General features: G+C 44.1%; 2 protein-coding genes across 8 annotated transcripts in view; one reads left to right on the forward strand and one right to left on the reverse strand.

Moving 5' to 3' along the window:
- The window catches only part of CDK5R1 (cyclin dependent kinase 5 regulatory subunit 1), a 71,858-nt gene that overhangs the window by 37,116 nt on the left and 17,065 nt on the right, over positions 1-17,677 (forward strand). For 2 of the 6 annotated variants that reach the window (XR_012666158.1, XR_012666162.1), the window contains exon 1: positions 1,639-2,123. The exons of 3 other annotated variants lie outside the window; for them this stretch is intronic. The gene's annotated coding sequence lies outside the window, so the exon portion shown is untranslated. Of the gene's footprint in view, positions 1-1,638; positions 2,124-17,677 lie in introns of those variants that run through there. One more of the 6 variants, XR_012666157.1, reaches the window with a different exon arrangement.
- The window catches only part of MYO1D (myosin ID), a 383,172-nt gene that overhangs the window by 31,269 nt on the left and 334,226 nt on the right, over positions 1-17,677 (reverse strand). The gene's annotated exons all lie outside the window — the stretch shown is intronic.

A 17,677-nucleotide genomic window follows, 5' to 3' on the forward strand; every position in this document is an offset into this window, starting at 1 on the left:
GGTTGATAGCAAAGTGCCTGCTGAGGGAGGAGTCTGCCAACACATTTTGATTCCCTGGAAAGTAAACTGGTGAAAGGGTGATTCAATTGCTGATACACCAATTCCATAGACTGACTGCTTCTGCCCTTGGGTCTAGATCTCACTCTTCCCTGCCTGTTGATGCAAAAGGCAGTCATCATTTGTCTGACATTATGAGGACATGGTGACACTGATGAGTGGGAGAAAGGCTTCATAAATCTCTCAGACTGCCCACAATTCCAGAATGTTCATGTCCATCCTGGCCTCTTGGGACATCCAAGTACCCTTTGCTGTGTGGCTGTCTACATGGGCTCCCTAGCCTAAGAGGAAGGCATCTGTAATGACTGTCCTATCTGGTTAGAGGGAAAGAAAGGGAACGCTCACATACCTATTTGTGATTATTCCACCACGGTAGATATAATGTTACTTTGGTGAGAACTGTTCCTATAACATTCATGGACTGTTTGCTTGGTGAGTACATTGTGTGAAGCCACACTGGTAGGCTATTCCACTACTCCTCGCATGTCAATGTCCAGTGTACACAGTCAAAGCAGGAGTTTACAGAAGACGTTTCCAACGTTATCTGGGGAAAAAACTGAATACGCAGTTTATAACATAAACAGAGGGAAGAGTCTGGGAGTGGACAATATTCGTCTGGAATATCTCAAAGCAGGGGAAGATACTCTCTTCAAAGCATTGGCGCAATGGTTCACCATCTACATCAATAGCAAGCATGTTCCAGATGCATGGAAGAAATCGAAAACAATATTATTGATGAAGAAAGGTGATCCAGAAAAACAGAGCAACTGCTGTCTGATCATACTCCTCTCACAAGTGTATAAAGACTTTAACCACATCATACTCAATCGGATTAAGAAGGACCTCAAAATGCACAAAAGCAGAGAACAAGCTGGTTTCTGATCAGGGTATCTGACAACTGATTACATCCCCTCAGTTGGGCGGCTCATTGAAAAAAATGCAAGGGATACAAAGTACCATTGTGCACTGCATTTGTCAACTACAAAAAGGCATTCAACTCGGTGGAGAGTAACACTGTACTCAATGTGCTCAATGAAATCAGAATTGACCCGAGGTACACTGAGCTGCTGAAAGAAATTAATTGCAATTGCTCGACAGAGATAACATTATTCAATGTCCCCGGCATTATTACTATACGTAGAGGAGTCAGACAAGGCAACACAATCTCACCGAAGCTGTTTGCAGCAGAACTGGAGTCGCTGTTCAAGAAATTGAACTGGGAGGAAGGAATCAGAATTGACGGGGAAGTTAACGCTCTTCTCTTCGTCGATGACTGCATAATACTGGCAAAGGACACAGCAGAACTGGAGAACAAACTGCAGCAACTGCGAACACCTTCACATGATATCGGGTTGAAAGTGAACACATAGAAGACGAAGTGGATCTGGAATGAGCATTGTGCAGAAGGAATCATCACTATAAACGGGAAAGAAATCGAGGAGTGTAGCGGGGCAGTTACCCCGCTCCAGTGGAAAAAGGCTAGGCTGATTGGGGAAGCAGCCACAGCTGGGGCCATGCCTAATCAGGCCACAGCTGGCCCTATAAAAGGGCTGTGAGCCAGGAGCTGAGTCAGTCTCTCTCCAGCCTTGGAGGGAGAAGGGCCTAGCTGCCTGGGAGCAGGGTAGTGGAAGCAAAGCAGTGCTGGGGAAAGGCAAGAGGAGCTGGGGAGCTCCAGCCTGGCAACTCCCCAGGCTGAGGCCTTGGGTAAGGCCAAAACAGGTACTGGGGCTACAGAGGTGTAGCCTGGGGATAGGCAGAGGCAGCTGGTCCTACCCCCTTGCCAATGATGAGAGGCTTTTACAGACTGCAGTTTGCCCCAGTGAGAGGGGGCTAGATGATGACTGGCAGTAGCCACTGAGGCAAGGTGGGCATAGAGGGTTGAGGGGTTCCCCTGGGAGGGGAGACCCAGAGTGTGGGGTATTGCTGGGGGCAGAACCCCAAGGAAAGGGGCACTGGGTCCGGGAGCGACACGGGGGCCTGAGGCAGGCGAGACACCGGCCAGCAGAGGGTGCTCCGAAACTGGAAAAGAGCTAATTTCCAGATGACCAGCAGGAGGCACCGCACTGGTGAGTTTGCAGTCTGCTACAAGGAGATTGACAAATATATTTACATGGGTCAGCAGCTGAGCAGAGACAACTCATTTGAAGGAGAATGCAGTAGGAGGCGAAAGTCAGGGTGGGCAAGTTTCAAGAAAATAAAGACGTATCATAGAATATCAGGGTTGGAAGGGACCTCTGGAGGTCATCTAGTCCAACCCCCTACTCAAAGCAGGATCAATCCCCAACTAAATCATCCCAGCCAGGGCTTTGTCAAGCCTGACCTTAAAAAATTCAAAGGAAGGAGATTCCACCACCTCCCTAGGTAACGCATTCCAGTGCTTCATCACCCTCCTAGTGAAAAAGTTTTTCCTAATATCCAACCTAAACCTCCCCCACTGCAACTTGAGACCATTATTCCTCGTTCTGTCATCTGCTACCACTGAGAACAGTCTAGAGCCATCCTCTTTGGAACCCCCTTTCAGGTAGTTGAAAGCAGCTATCAAATCCCCCCTCATTCTTCTCTTCCGCAGACTAAACAATCCCAGTTCCCTCAGCCTCTCCTCATAAGTCATGTGTTCCAGTCCCCTAATCATTTTTGTTGCCCTCCGCTGGACTCTCTCCAATTTTTTCACATTCTCCTTGTAGTGTGGGGCCCAAAACTGGACACAGTACCCCAGATGAGACCTCACCAATGTCGAATAGAGGGGAACGATCACGTCCCTCGATCTGCTGGCAATGCCCCTACTTATAAAGCCCAAAATGCCATTGGACTTCTTGGCAACAAGGGCACGCTGTTGACTCATATCCAGCTTCTCGTCCACTGTAACCCCTCGGTCCTTTTCTGCAGAACTGCTGCCGAGCCATTCGGTCCCTAGTCTGTAGCGGTGCATGGGATTCTTCCGTTCTAATTGCAGGACTCTGCACTTGTCTTTGTTGAACCTCATCAGATTTCTTTTGGCCCAATCCTCCAATTTGTCTAGGTCCCTCTGTATCCTATCCCTGCCCTCCAGCGTATCTACCACTCCTCCCAGTTTAGTGTCATCCGCAAATTTGCTGAGAGTGCAATCCACACCATCCTCCAGATCTTTAATGAAGATATTGAACAAAACCAGCCCCAGGACTGACCCTTGGGACACTCCACTTGATATCGATTGCCAACTAGACATGGAGCCATTGATCACTACCTGTTGTGCCCGACAATCTAGCCAGCTTTCTATCCACCTTATAGTCCATTCATCCAGCCCATACTTCTTTAACTTGTTGGCAAGAATACTGTGGGAGACTGTGTCAAAAGCTTTGCTAAAGTCAAGGAATAACACATCCACTGCTTTCCCCTCATCCACAGAGCCAGTTATCTCATCATAGAAGTTATCATAGTTATCGCATAATCAATCATAGATCTTACACAAAAGACAATGCTGGTATCCAATTCTACAGTAAACTCACTAAATGTTTATTAGCTAAGAAAAGGAAATGAGAGCTATTGAGAGGTTGAAGCAGGTAAAATATATGTAGAGGTGAGTCACAGTTTGTAATCCCAAATAGTGGCAGTGATGCAATAAACTTCCAGATTGTCAAAAGTCTTTTCATGAGTCCCAGATTGTCTCAGGGGAGCTCTGCTTTGCATCTGGTACACTTCCCTCTAAGAGTCCAGACAGTTCAGAGATGCTGGATTTTTCCTTGAATCCACACTTCTTCTGGTTCTAGCTTCTTCTGACAGAAAACAAGCTGACAGCGTCACTACCCATGTGGGCTTTTCCTTTGATGATGGAGAGTGAGGAATGCATTTTGGGTCTTTGGCCTCCGATCATCACACACAATGACCACCTGCTTTGAAATTAGCACTTCTCTGTTAAAGTTCTTCATTTGCCTGCCACAAGGCTTCTTTTTCGTTTAATGCTCGTTTGATTGGTTATTTAGTTACAGGGGTATACATAATGTAAATGTTTGCTCCTACATTATAATGGGATGCAGATAAGTGAAAACAACTAGAGCTGTCAAGCAATTAAAAAAATTAATCGTGATTAATTGCACTTTTAAAGAATAATAGAATACCATTTATTTAAATATTTTTGGATGTTTTCTACATTTTAAAATATATTGATTTCAATTACCACACAGAATACAAAGTGTACAGTGCTCACTTTATATTATTTTTATTACAAATATTTGCACTGTAAAAAAGAAAGGAAATAGTATTTTTCAATTCACCTAATACAAATGTAGTGCAATCTCTTCATTTGGAAGTTCAGCTTTCATGATATAGAATTATGTACAAAAAACCCCTGCACTCAAAAATAAAACAATGTAAAACTTTAGCGCCTACAAGTCCCACTCAGTCCTACTTCTTGTTCACTCATGGCTCAGACAAACAAGTTTGTTTACATTTGCAGGAGATAATGCTGCCTGCTTCTTGTTTACAATGTCACCTGACACTGAGAACAGGCGTTTTCATGGCACTTTTGTAGCTGGTGTCGCAAGATATTTACATAGATATTTGCATTTTATCAAATCTGCCGTGAAAGTGTTCTTAAAGCATACAACATGTACTGGCCGAGATGGCTATAACATGAAATAGATGGTAGAATGCGGGTAAAACAGAGCAAGAGACATACAATTCTCCCCCAAAGAGTTCAGTCACAAATTTAATTAACACTTTTTTTTTTAACGAGCGTCATCAGCATGGAAGCATGTCCTCTAGAATGGTGGCCGAAGCATGTTTAGCATATCTGGCACGTAAATACGTTCTAACACCGGCTACAAAAGTGCCATGTGAATGCCTGTTCTCACTTTCAGGTGATGGTGTAAACAAGCAAGCAGCAGTATCTCCCATAAATGTAAACAAACTTGTTTGTCTTAGTGATTGGCTGAACAAGTAATAGGACCGAGTGGACTTTAGAGCCTACAAGTTTTACATTGTTTTGTTTTTGAGTGCAGTTTTGTATTTTTGTACATAATTCTACATTTGTAAGTTGCACTTTCATGATAAAGAGATTGCACTACAGTACTTGTATGAAGTGAATTGAAAAATTCTATTTCTTTTATCTTTTTTAGAGTGCAAATATTTGTAATAAAAATAATATAAAGTGAGCCCTGTACGCTTTGTATTCTGTGTTGTAACTGATCTCAATATATTTGAAAATGTAGAAAAACATCCAAAAATTTTTAATACATTTCAATTGGTATTCTATTGTTTAACAGTGTGATTAAAACTGCGATTAATCGCAATGTTTTCAATTGCAATTAATCTTTTTGAGTTAATCGCGTGAGTTAACTGCGATTAATTGACAGCCCTAAAAACAACACAAGTATCAACCGAGTATTTTTCATGAAGTTAAAACACCAAATACACTCTTATACATTTAACAATCACTTTGATCTATACTAATACACAAGTGAATTGGCCTGAGGTACTGGCATGAGCTGGGGCCTGGTCTGCCAGCATCACAAGGATGCTGACTCTATGCAGTGCTTTGAGAAAGTGTGCCTGGAAGAGCAAGTGTTAGCCTTGCAGTTATCATTTGATGTGTGCAATCTCTCCACCCAGAAAATTATTGCTCCTTTCAAGGAGTGCGCAGTAACGGGAGGAATTGTACCTGAGACTCAGTACCTCTACTTTATACACCTTTACCCCATTAATGACCTGGTCTGCACGCAACTTATGCCCTTCTACTTATCTAAAATGTTTGAATTCAGATAGGATGATGACAATACCACTTCCATATAGAACAGGCAGGTTATAGTAACCTTGGAAATGAAGGCCTGTCAAAGAATTACTATGTTTGATGAAATAGGTGCAACTGAGGTTCCGTAGCCAGCAGGCCAAACTCCAAAATCCCCCTGATTGTGGAGGTAACAAGAAGGCAAGATACTTTTAGTAACAAGGGTGTAGAGCAGGGGTGGGCAAACTTTTTGGCCGAGGGCCACATCTGGGTATGGAAATTGTATGGTGGGCCATGAATGCTCATGAAATTGGGGTTGGTTGCAGGATGCGGTGAAGACTCTGGCTGGGGGGGCGGGCTCTGGGGTGGGGCCAGAAATTAGGAGTTCAGGGTGTGGAAGGGGGCTTCGGCAGGGGGTTGGGAGTCATGAGGGTTCTGGGGTGGGGCTGGGGATGAGGGTTTGGGGTGTAGGAGGGTGCTCTGGGCTGGGATCGAGGGGTTTGGAGGGCGGGAGGGGGATCAGGGCAGGGGGTTGGGGTGCAGTAGGAGGTCAGGGGTGCAGGCTTCGGGCAGCGCTTACCTCAAGCAGCTCCCGGAAGCAGCAGTATGTCCCCCCTCCAGCTCCTATGCGGCAGCACGTGCAGGTGGCCCTGCACGCGCTGCCACCCCCGCAGCTCCCATTGGCCATGGTTACCGGCCAATGGGAGCTGCAGGGGCAGCGCTTGGGGCAGGGTCAGCGTGCGGAGCTCCCTCACTGTCCCTACGCATAGGAGCAGGAGGGGAGACATGCCGCTGCTTCCAGAAGCCATGCAGAGCGGGGCAGGCCCCAGACCCCACTCCCCGGCAGTAGCTCGAGGGCCGGATTAAAATGTCTGATGGGCTGGATGCAGCCCATAGTTTGCTCACCCTTGTGTAGAGAAATACTGACTGGTTATGCTAGAAAGGCAGTTTTATAAGGGCTTGCAGCATACAGCTCACAATCGTGACAAGAATCTGCATATTACTGGAGGATTGGTCCTCAGGAATCTTTTATGTGACGGTAATGAGTCTCGTGGATTTCTTACAGTGCAGGCAGACTTGTCTTTCCCAACTGTGACTCTGAGCTGAATAGTCAGGCCCTCTGTTCCTTCTCAGCTGGCACTTTTGGCAGCACTGGATTTTTGATTCAGACACAGGTCCCTGTTGCACTACAGGGTGGTTGTATTTTGGCACTGGAAGATGTTCTCCAGTTACGTTTCAATCAGGTCTTAGAACTAAAACCTAGGGGTCAATGAAAAGGTGACCAGAATCACCATAGTTTCTTCTTTTGCAATATTCTTTAACTCTCAGTGGTTGAAAGGGTGGGAATGGGGTTAGGATTCATATAGAAGGTTTGGAGAGTACTACTGAGGTAAACTATCCACAGCCTTCACTTGTAGTACCTTTTGATTTTCCCTTGGGACCTGGATGCAAATATGTTCATCAAATCAACCTGACCTGTGATGTTCTAAAGGATGGCTAGGCTGCATTCCCTTGGGTCTAAGTGCATCTTGATGAGCTGGGTAATCTTGACGAGCGGGGTAATCTTGACTTTCTTCTCCTTTAACATGTGGAATTAGAACAGAATGAGACCTTCTAACCCAGGGACATGATCAAGGCTGCTGCCCTGAGCAGTGAGGAAGGTTTTCTACCTTCTTAGCAGAACTGACCTGTGAAGAGGACCTAATGAGAAGGTAATCCAAATAAGGATAGACCTATACAGACATGTATCCCTTTTACATGAAGGGAGGAAGGACTACAATCTTTGTGAATACCTGTGTGATTCATAGATGTTAAGGACAGAAGGGACCATTATGATCATCTAGGCTGACAGTCTGCATAATACAAGTCACAGAATTTCACCACGTGTTCAAACATGTAACTTCTGGTTGAGCTAGAGTATCTTTTAGAAAGGTATCAAATGCTGATTTAAGGACCTCAAGTGACAGAGGATCCATCACATTCCGAGAAAAGTTGTTTCGATGGTTAATTATTAGTGCCAGCCTGATGATTCTGACTGGAAGGAAGAAAGGACTTTACTCCTTTGTCTGAATCACTTCACTCCAAGTTCCCTGCTGCTTGGTCCTAGTCAAGTGGAGGCTGACTACCCAGCATGAGGAGGAAGCCAGAGATGCTAGAGACAAATAACTTGAACCAGCTGGCTTCAGGAGCAGCTGGCACCTTTTATAACAGCTGAGGCAGTGAAGGTAAACAGTTTGGGGGTGGGGGAGAATCTGCAACCTTTAACCGTCTCAGTATGGATCTTGCCAACAAACCAGCTGAGAGCAGAATTCCCCTGAAGCCTCCTCAATTGCCTTATCCCATACCCTGCCAGTGCACTGGCTGAGCACCTCACCTGTGCCCTGGGAGTTTGCCGTGTGTGTGTGTGAGAGGGAGAGTGAGAATATTTCACCTTGCTTCCCCTGGCTGTCTGCTGGCCATTTCTGAGAGCAAAGGGCTACCTTCAAACCTTCCTCAGGAAGCCAAAAAACAATTTGAGTTTTGCAATTCTGAGGAGAAAAATGGCAAAGCCAATAAAGGAATTTAGTTAAGTCTTTACAAAGTTTTGATCCAAAGGGAGAACAGGAGACTGCTGCCTGTGAAGTCGTTGAGACAGACAATTCTGGAGAGCTCTTCCACAGGTGGGCCTAAAACCAGGCTCACAGCAAAGATCTGGTCTGTCCCTGTTGCTTTGGAGACAAGGCACAACCACTGGAAAGAATGACTTGGAGAAAGTGCATCTTTTGTCAATGTAAACCCCCTCCTCACTAGAATTAACAACATCCATTTTGATTGGGTTTCATTCCACAGATGCTACTGCCATACAACAATGTCCTAAATATACCAGGCCACTTTGATCAGCTGCAATGGTCAGGCACATGGAGATTTGCAGCTTCTGACAAAGTGGTACTTTTTATTTCCAGTTGCTTTATTTTTAAACATGCACAGATCTGCCACACCACCTGCTGTTCCCTTTCTGACTGTAGAACAACAGGTGGGTGGTAGGGTTCAATGAGCAACTATCCGTTGCTTACACTATTTCATTTCCGTTTGTGCACATTCCCTCACCCCCACAAACCATGTGTCAAGGCGTTCAATCATACTAACACATACTTCTATTTTTTCTGAGAGTGGTGGAGGGAAGGAAGGGCAGAAGGAAATGGGAAAACGAGAAATTAATATTAAGTTTTGACATTTGCTGAAAAACAGCAACAGCGAGAAATCATGGAGCCCATCTACCATCAGCTGTTTCTTGCATTCACTCATCTTTTGCTAGAAAGTTTCTTATATTATTGAAGCCTCCTTCATTCTATGGCTGGGGACTGCCTGTTCTCTTTTCTAAAGCAAGAACTTCCCCTTAGAAAGTCTCTCCCCATTTCAGTTCACATTACTAGAAGGTGCCATTTAATTACCTGAATACTTTGCATTTAGAGCAACAGTGCAAAGAGACTGGTTTCCATGGCATGTTTCTTCCGGCATTTTAATCCACTGACATTTATTAGGCACCTCAGTTCTTCTTTGGGTTACACAGATTGTTTTCAGTTCCATATTTTGACGTTCAGCCTTAGTGTTCATTATATTAAATGCACAAAGCTAGAGGAGGTCCAATGTTGTGCCTGACAGTTCCAACTCTCAGATCAGGAAATGGAAGAGTCAAGGTTATTGTGGCAACACTAAATGTCCCACACTGAAAAACCTAGGTATTTAATAGCATAATAAACAGAGAATGATCTGTTGGCAACAAGAAGAAAGCCAAGGAATGTGTGGGCCCCTTACTGAATGAGGGAGGCAAACTAGTGACAGAGGATGTGGAAAAAGCTAATGTACTCAATGCTTTTTTTGCCTCTGTCTTCACTAATAAGGTCAGCTCCCAGACTGCTACGCTGGGCATCACAAAATGGGGAAGAGATGGCCAGCCCTCTGTGGAGATAGAGGTGGTTAGGGACTTTTTAGAAAAGCTGGACGTGCACAAGTCCATGGGGCCGGACGAGTTGCATCCGAGAGTGCTGAAGGAACTGGCGGCTGTGATTGCAGAGTCATTGGCCATTATCTTTGAAAACTCGTGGCGAACCGGGGAAGTCCCGGATGACTGGAAAAAGGCTAATGTAGTGCCAATCTTTAAAAAAGGGAAGAAGGAGGATCCTGGGAACTACAGGCCAGTCAGCCTCACTTCAGTCCCTGGAAAAATCATGGAGCAGGTCCTCAAAGAATCAATCCTGAAGCACTTGCATGAGAGGAAAGTGATCAGGAACAGCCAGCATGGATTCACCAAGGGAAGGTCATGCCTGACTAATCTAATCGCCTTCTATGATGAGATTACTGGTTCTGTGGATGAAGGGAAAGCAGTGGATGTATTGTTTCTTGACTTTAGCAAAGCTTTTGACACTGTCTCCCACAGTATTCTTGTCAGCAAGTTAAGGAAGTATGGGCTGGATGAATGCACTACAAGGTGGGTAGAAAGCTGGCTAGATTGTCGGGCTCAACGGGTAGTGATCAATGGCTCCATGTCTAGTTGGCAGCCGGTATCAAGTGGAGTGCCCCAAGGGTCGGTCCTGGGGCCGGTTTTGTTCAATATCTTCATAAATGATCTGGAGGATGGTGTGGATTGCACTCTCAGCAAATTTGCGGATGATACTAAACTGGGAGGAGTGGTAGATACGCTGGAGGGGAGGGATAGGATACAGAAGGACCTAGACAAATTGGAGGATTGGGCCAAAAGAAATCTGATGAGGTTCAATAAGGATAAGTGCAGGGTCCTGCACTTAGGACGGAAGAACCCAATGCACAGCTACAGACTAGGGACCGAATGGCTAGGCAGCAGTTCTGCGGAAAAGGACCTAGGGGTGACAGTGGACGAGAAGCTGGATATGAGTCAGCAGTGTGCCCTTGTTGCCAAGAAGGCCAATGGCATTTTGGGATGTATAAGTAGGGGCATAGCGAGCAGATCGAGGGACGTGATCGTTCCCCTCTATTCGACATTGGTGAGGCCTCATCTGGAGTACTGTGTCCAGTTTTGGGCCCCACACTTCAAGAAGGATGTGGATAAATTGGAGAGAGTCCAGCGAAGGGCAACAAAAATGATTAGGGGTCTGGAACACATGAGTTATGAGGAGAGGCTGAGGGAGCTGGGATTGTTTAGCCTGCAGAAGAGAAGAATGAGGGGGGATTTGATAGCTGTTTTCAACTACCTGAAAGGGGGTTCCAAAGAGGATGGCTCTAGACTGTTCTCAATGGTAGCAGATGACAGAACGAGGAGTAATGGTCTCAAGCTGCAGTGGGGGAGGTTTAGATTGGATATTAGGAAAAACTTTTTCACTATGAGGGTGGTGAAACACTGGAATGCGTTACCTAGGGAGGTGGTAGAATCTCCTTCCTTAGAGGTTTTTAAGGTCAGGCTTGACAAAGCCCTGGCTGGGATGATTTAACTGGGAATTGGTCCTGCTTCGAGCAGGGGGTTGGACTAGATGACCTTCTGGGGTCCCTTCCAACCCTTATATTCTATGATTCTATGATTCTATGTAAGTGTTCCATTTAACAAGGGAGGAAGAAAAAAAACCAAGATACAGGCACATGCTCTGTGGCTGAGTTAATGCTGCTAGAGCAGCCTTATGTTATGCATCTCATACACACCTGCGTGTCGCATTTTCTTTATGTATTTTTCTTTTAATTATGGATGTATACCACAAAACGTAAAAGATGAGCAATGTGGAACAGATATCATCACAGCACCTTAACTGTTGAACTTTTGTGGTCTGACCTGACTGTTTACATTTCATCTTATTGCATTAACCCTAGTTTTTCACATTTAAAGAAAAGAAAATATGAAGCTACTTACCTTGGGTAACTTATAAGATCCTCTGGCTCTACCAGTAGACATTGTAAGTTTATTGAGTTCACAAATGGACACTTAGCCAACTGCACATATTCATGCAGGGCATTGTTAAATGTGCCCCTACATACCTTATGAAAAATAATCTACTGTGGACGCACTATGTGCAGTTAAACAAAAACTCGTTTGTAACCAAGCAAGCATCAGTCATGAACTACTGACATGCAAAGTTTTAGAACTCGAGCTGGTACTGCTCTAGCCTGATGCAAATATATATATTTTCCCTCTATCTTAAAAGAGGTCTTCAGGCCGAAACGAAGCATAGAAAATTCAGTCTAAAGTTGAATGTTTCATAAAAGTCCCAAGAAATACTGATGTAAAAATTTGTTGACAGAGCAGAATTAGTGGAAGAAAGATCAATACAGTGTTTCAGACAACCATATTAGGAAGCTTTTTCTTTCAAACAATCTGTATAGCACAGGTGCAGTTCTTGCTGAAATGCTTAGCTGAAAATCCAAGGACGGGGATCTCAGCTATGCAGAGTGCTAAGGGAGCAGGGGAAATAAAATAGCCAAGTAGTCCAGAAAGAAGAATTTAGCACAGGCTCAGGCAATGGGACATGTTCACTGCTGGTTGAAAACACCCTCAGTGAAGAGCAAGAACAGCTTCTTGACACAGGTATCTTCAAAATGTTCTTTATTAGGCCTAATTAGTCCAGCACTACCTGTATCATGCCTTATTGTAACGGCATGCAACATGTTCTAACTTGTAACTCAAAGAGTTACAAAGAAGAGTTATGATGAAGTAAGGTGCACAACTTCCTTTGTGACAAGCACCCTACTTACTCTCAGTTACAGCATGTTGCTAGCTTTACTCACTAGTCAAATCAAGCATGCTAAGCTAATCTGAAGGCAAAAAGGTTATGTAGTTAAAACACAAATGTATTACCAACATGGAGTGAGCGCACACAAATCATTCACTTGAGGTTAGAATAAGGATGAAAGTAAAGGCCATGCAAAGAGCCAAAAGAGGATAACTAAGGATAATACAATAACAGTATATGGATTAAAAAAAAAAGGAGTACTTGTGGCACCTTAGAGACTAATACATTTATAAATGCATCTGATGAAGTGAGCTGTAGCTCACGAAAGCTTATGCTCAAATAAATTGGTTAGTCTATAAGGTGCCACAAGTCCTCCTCTTCTTTTTGCGGATACAGACTAACACGGCTGCTACTCTGAAACCTGAGTATATGGATAGTACAAACATGCACATCCTCATTCACAGTACTGAACCCACATTCCCCTGTCCTGCCATTAGGACAACAAAACTGGGCTTAGGAACATAGAGAAATGTATTCACTGAGCTAATGTGAGGAGGCCAGTGAAATCATCTTCTATCTCAGCATGAAGATATTACGAAGAACTAGACAGTAATGCAAGTGGATAATGTAGGAGTTTGAAATCACACAGAATAAAATACATAGCACTAAAGTAAAAATTACAATTAGTCACTCCCAGTTTTTCTGTAATTACTGCACACCTAAGGTGAGTTAATTTATTTACTTATTTTCAGAAAGGTATTATCTTTTGCTTACATCTCAATAACTGTCTTACAAGACGCACTACAAATAACCTATATGACTGTCATACACGAAGATAAACACATTTGTGCACCTTACTGCAGTTCCTCTGAAGAGCCACAGTCAGTAAGGATATTGTTTCTAATTTTTTTATTAAGATGATAGGAAGGGAAGGTTCAGTGCAGAAATTACAGGTGTTCCACAACCGCTTATATATTTATGGCTGTCCCTGAGACTCACCCATAAAATTTGAAAAGAAAAAAAACCTCTGGATTTTAAATCATGGTTATGTTAGGAAAGCAACAACTGAAGCGACTTTATTGCGGTCCTCAGAGATAACCTTTTTTTTTTTTTTTTTTTGAGTGTTACTTGCTAATTTCTATGCAATCTGGAGATCCTGTCTTCTCTCACTGCAGCTGCATGTGCTGAGGGGGAGTTTTTGGAGCACTGAGTAATTTCCATGTTAACAGTTTCTCTTTCATGCAATGTACTGAAGCTCATATTCTAAAAATAAGAAAATAACTGTGCTCCCAACCCACATTAAAACAGACTAGAAACATATACAGCCCTCCCCGCCCTTCCGACTGAGCTGCAGTAAATCTGTATCAATGTTTGGAGCCTGGAGATAGGGTGGTGGTTACCCCATCCCTTCACTTCGGCTGAAGCCCTCACCCAAACACGGTCTGATTTCTAAATGGCTCCTTCTGCTCTGACTGCTACCTGGGGGGGAGGGGGGGGAAGACAACTGCAGCAGCTCACCCACTTTCATGTTTTCCTTTGGAATTCAGTAATGAACTCATTATATTACCCATTTGGGGTGACAGGAAGTCATTCAGATGCTGATGCTGTTGCCATGGAAACCATTCCTCTGCTCAGGAGATCCTTTCTGCCTCAGGAGTGCAATGGTTCCATAATTACTGTCATCCCAAATAATATGTAGAGAAGCTGCAGCTCCATGCATGCACCATCCAGAGGCTGGCATACAAAGGAACTCCATTTTTGCTTTCAAATGGACAAACCCTTGTTGTGTCAGTATTTTTAGCTAATACTTTCACTCCAACCCATCCCCCTCCTAATCCTTTTATACTGGCTATTTTCCAGAAGGTTTCCTAGAAAGTCTGAAACAAAAGATGCTCCTTGGATGTATAACAAGGATGCTCTCAAAGGATTAACATTCCTTCTGTCCTCTGTTTTTAAAAGGCACTGTTCAGGTGCTCCCAAAGGATGCTCAGCTTCTAGTGGCTTTGACCAAAACCTAATTCTTATCCTACTGTCTATCTTGAAAGGTAAACCATTTGCTGTCTGAGGCAATAACTCGAATCTGACCTATTAGAGTGCTGAATGTGACATTTGGAAGATGTGTTCCCTTCCTGAGGTTTCACTAGCACTAATTAACTTGTGCCATATGCATAGACCTCCAGCCCAAAATGGATAAAAGTGGATAAACAATTACATGTTAAGATTGTTAAAATTTAAACTAAAATTTTGGTTCAAACTCTGAAGGCTTAAACTCACTTAGTGTATGGTAATTGAAATAGAGCCCATTTAATTCACTGATGAATGGGGTGGAATGTATCAAAGATGCCTGTCAGTATCAATAGAGCTGCTGGTAGAGATGCAACGTTTACAGCTAGAGGATAAATTCTACAATGTTTAGATTAAAAATTGCACTGAGTTAACTTGACACTGGGTAGTTTCATAATCTGACGTCTATCGGCCACATAGTGCTAGTGCTAATCTAATGCTACAAATACAATCCTACAGTCCAAAATACGGACGCAGTCATTTCCTGCTGAAGAAGAGTAAGTCCTGCATGCCAGTTCTGACCATTAGTTTTAACTGGCTGCATTGGAATGCATGTAAAGAGGTAACCAGTGTAATGCTGGCATGCTGCGATACAGATCAGATCTAGTTATGAATGCTAACAACATTCAAGTGAATGCCAGGATTGTAGCTGGAAATGTCCGGATCAATCATGGGGTTATAGGTATAATACAGGGATAGTGTAAACTGGTCCCAGGCACAGCAGGTAAATCAAAACTGTCATGAGAAGGAAGTGAAACATTTGCATGAGCTGAACATTTTAGGGTTTAACTAGTAAGGGCATGAAACTGCACTGAGCCCCCCTCCCCCCCTTCTTCTGTACCAATGAAACCTACTCTGCTGGATCATTTCTATTCATGTCCAAAGCCATCTTGGCTAAGTCATGAGAGAAGTGTCCTTTCTTCACAAGGGTCATTTCTGACACACGCCGTTACAGAATGTACACCGTGACACAGCTCTCTCAATATGTTTAGTGCCACTAAAAGAATCAGTAGGTTAACACAAAGATGCCATGGAGATAGAATTTTAACTTATTTCCTGCACTACTGTCAGCCAGTAACTCCTGCCTCTGCAAAGCCTCCAAGGTTCAAATGACAAGATGCGTAGCAAAGCTAAAGGTTGGGGATGTGGAAATTGTCGGTAGCCTGAAAGGCATACAGGCAATTTGTCAGATTATTTAGTGGTACATTTGTAAAATCTGATGGTAACAATTTTAAAATATTTGCTGATAACACCCTTTCCTATACCGAGTCCCTGGATTGAAAGGAAAGCCTCTCAGACACATTGCAGCATGGCTCACATTGACTGACACTGTCTCAGCAGAACCAGTGTTGGCACTGTTTAGGGCATTCCTTCCCCAAGCACATATAGGACCAAATTTATAGAGAAGAACGGCTCACAATGCATGCAACAGTACTACAAAGCACCAGGCAAGCCTCTTTTGCTGCCACTGGCTATTATCCTGGGACTCATCTAGTTTACCCTGATATACTTGCCTCTCATACTCCCTCCCTGCTCGCAGAAGGTACTCTTAAGAAACTGTAGGTTTCAGGTGGTGTTAAAATCAGCGGATTCATTCTAAATTCAACCTCGCACCCTATACCTGATGGTATTCCAGAAATAGCTCACTGTTTACTATTCAAAATGCCCATGACATCTTCCATACTTCAAGGTGCAACAGCAGCTGAATGGCAAGAGTTGAGAGAAGTTAGTGCTTTTATTCTCAGTTTCTGTAAATTGTATACCACAGAGACTCTCACACCACTTGACTGAATCAGCTATTCAAGATGACAAAGGCACCTCCTGGGTGCTCCAGTTCAGAACCCTGCTCACTGGCATGAAACCTACAGCTGTCAATTACAATTACTTCTGATTTAATTGTCCTTCACATGAGTTCTCCCGAGCCACTGCTCCTCTTTGACAGATTTTACGTCACTAAACTCTCTTCTATACTGCTGAAAGCACCCAAAGGTTTCAGGATGTTACAATCTCTCAGGATCTAGACATGAAGCTTCCCTTATGAACCACTGATTCTGTTTTCTCCGGACAATGATTTTCTACTAATTTGGAAGGAAAGTAGAAGTTTTTGGAAAGCGTAGGGGACAATTTCCTGGCGCAAGTGCTAGAGGAGCCAACTAGGGGGGGCGCTTTTCTTGACCTGCTGCTCACAAACCGGGTAGAATTAGTGGGGGAAGCAAAAGTGGATGGGAATCTGGGAGGCAGTGACCATGAGTTGGTTGAGTTCAGGATCCTGACGCAGGGAAGAAAGGTAAGCAGCAGGATACGAACCCTGGACTTCAGGAAAGCAGACTTCGACTCCCTCAGGGAACGGATGGCCAGGATCCCCTGGGGGAGTAACTTGAAGGGGAAAGGAGTCCAGGAGAACTGGCTGTATTTCAAGGAATCCCTGTTGAGGTTACAGGGACAAACCATCCCGATGAGTCGAAAGAATAGTAAATATGGCAGGCGACCAGCTTGGCTTAATGGTGAAATCCTAGCGGATCCTAAACATAAAAAAGAAGCTTACAAGAAGTGGAAGGTTGGACATATGACCAGGGAAGAGTATAAAAATATTGCTCGGGCATGTAGGAATGATATCAGGAGGGCCAAATCGCACCTGGAGCTGCAGCTAGCCAGAGATGTCAAGAGTAACAAGAAGGGTTTCTTCAGGTATGTTGGCAACAAGAAGAAAGCCAAGGAAAGTGTGGGCCCCTTACTGAATGAGGGAGGCAACCTAGTGACAGAGGATGTGGAAAAAGCTAATGTACTCAATGCTTTTTTTGCCTCTCTTTTCACTAACAAGGTCAGCTCCCAGACTGCTGCGCTGGGCATCGCAAAATGGGGAAGAGATGACCAGCCCTCTGTGGAGATAGAGGTGGTTAGGGACTATTTAGAAAAGCTGGACGTGCACAAGTCCATAGGGCCGGACGAGTTGCATCCGAGAGTGCTGAAGGAATTGGCGGCTGTGATTGCAGAGCCATTGGCCATTATCTTTGAAAACTCGTGGCGAACGGGGGAAGTCCTGGATGACTGGAAAAAGGCTAACGTAGTGCCAATCTTTAAAAAAGGGAAGAAGGAGGATCCTGGGAACTACAGGCCAGTCAGCCTCACCTCAGTCCCTGGAAAAATCATGGAGCAGGTCCTCAAAGAATCAATCCTGAAGCAC

Source organism: Caretta caretta, chromosome 27 (genome assembly GCF_965140235.1).
Source record: "Caretta caretta isolate rCarCar2 chromosome 27, rCarCar1.hap1, whole genome shotgun sequence".
NCBI lineage: Eukaryota > Metazoa > Chordata > Testudines > Cheloniidae > Caretta > Caretta caretta.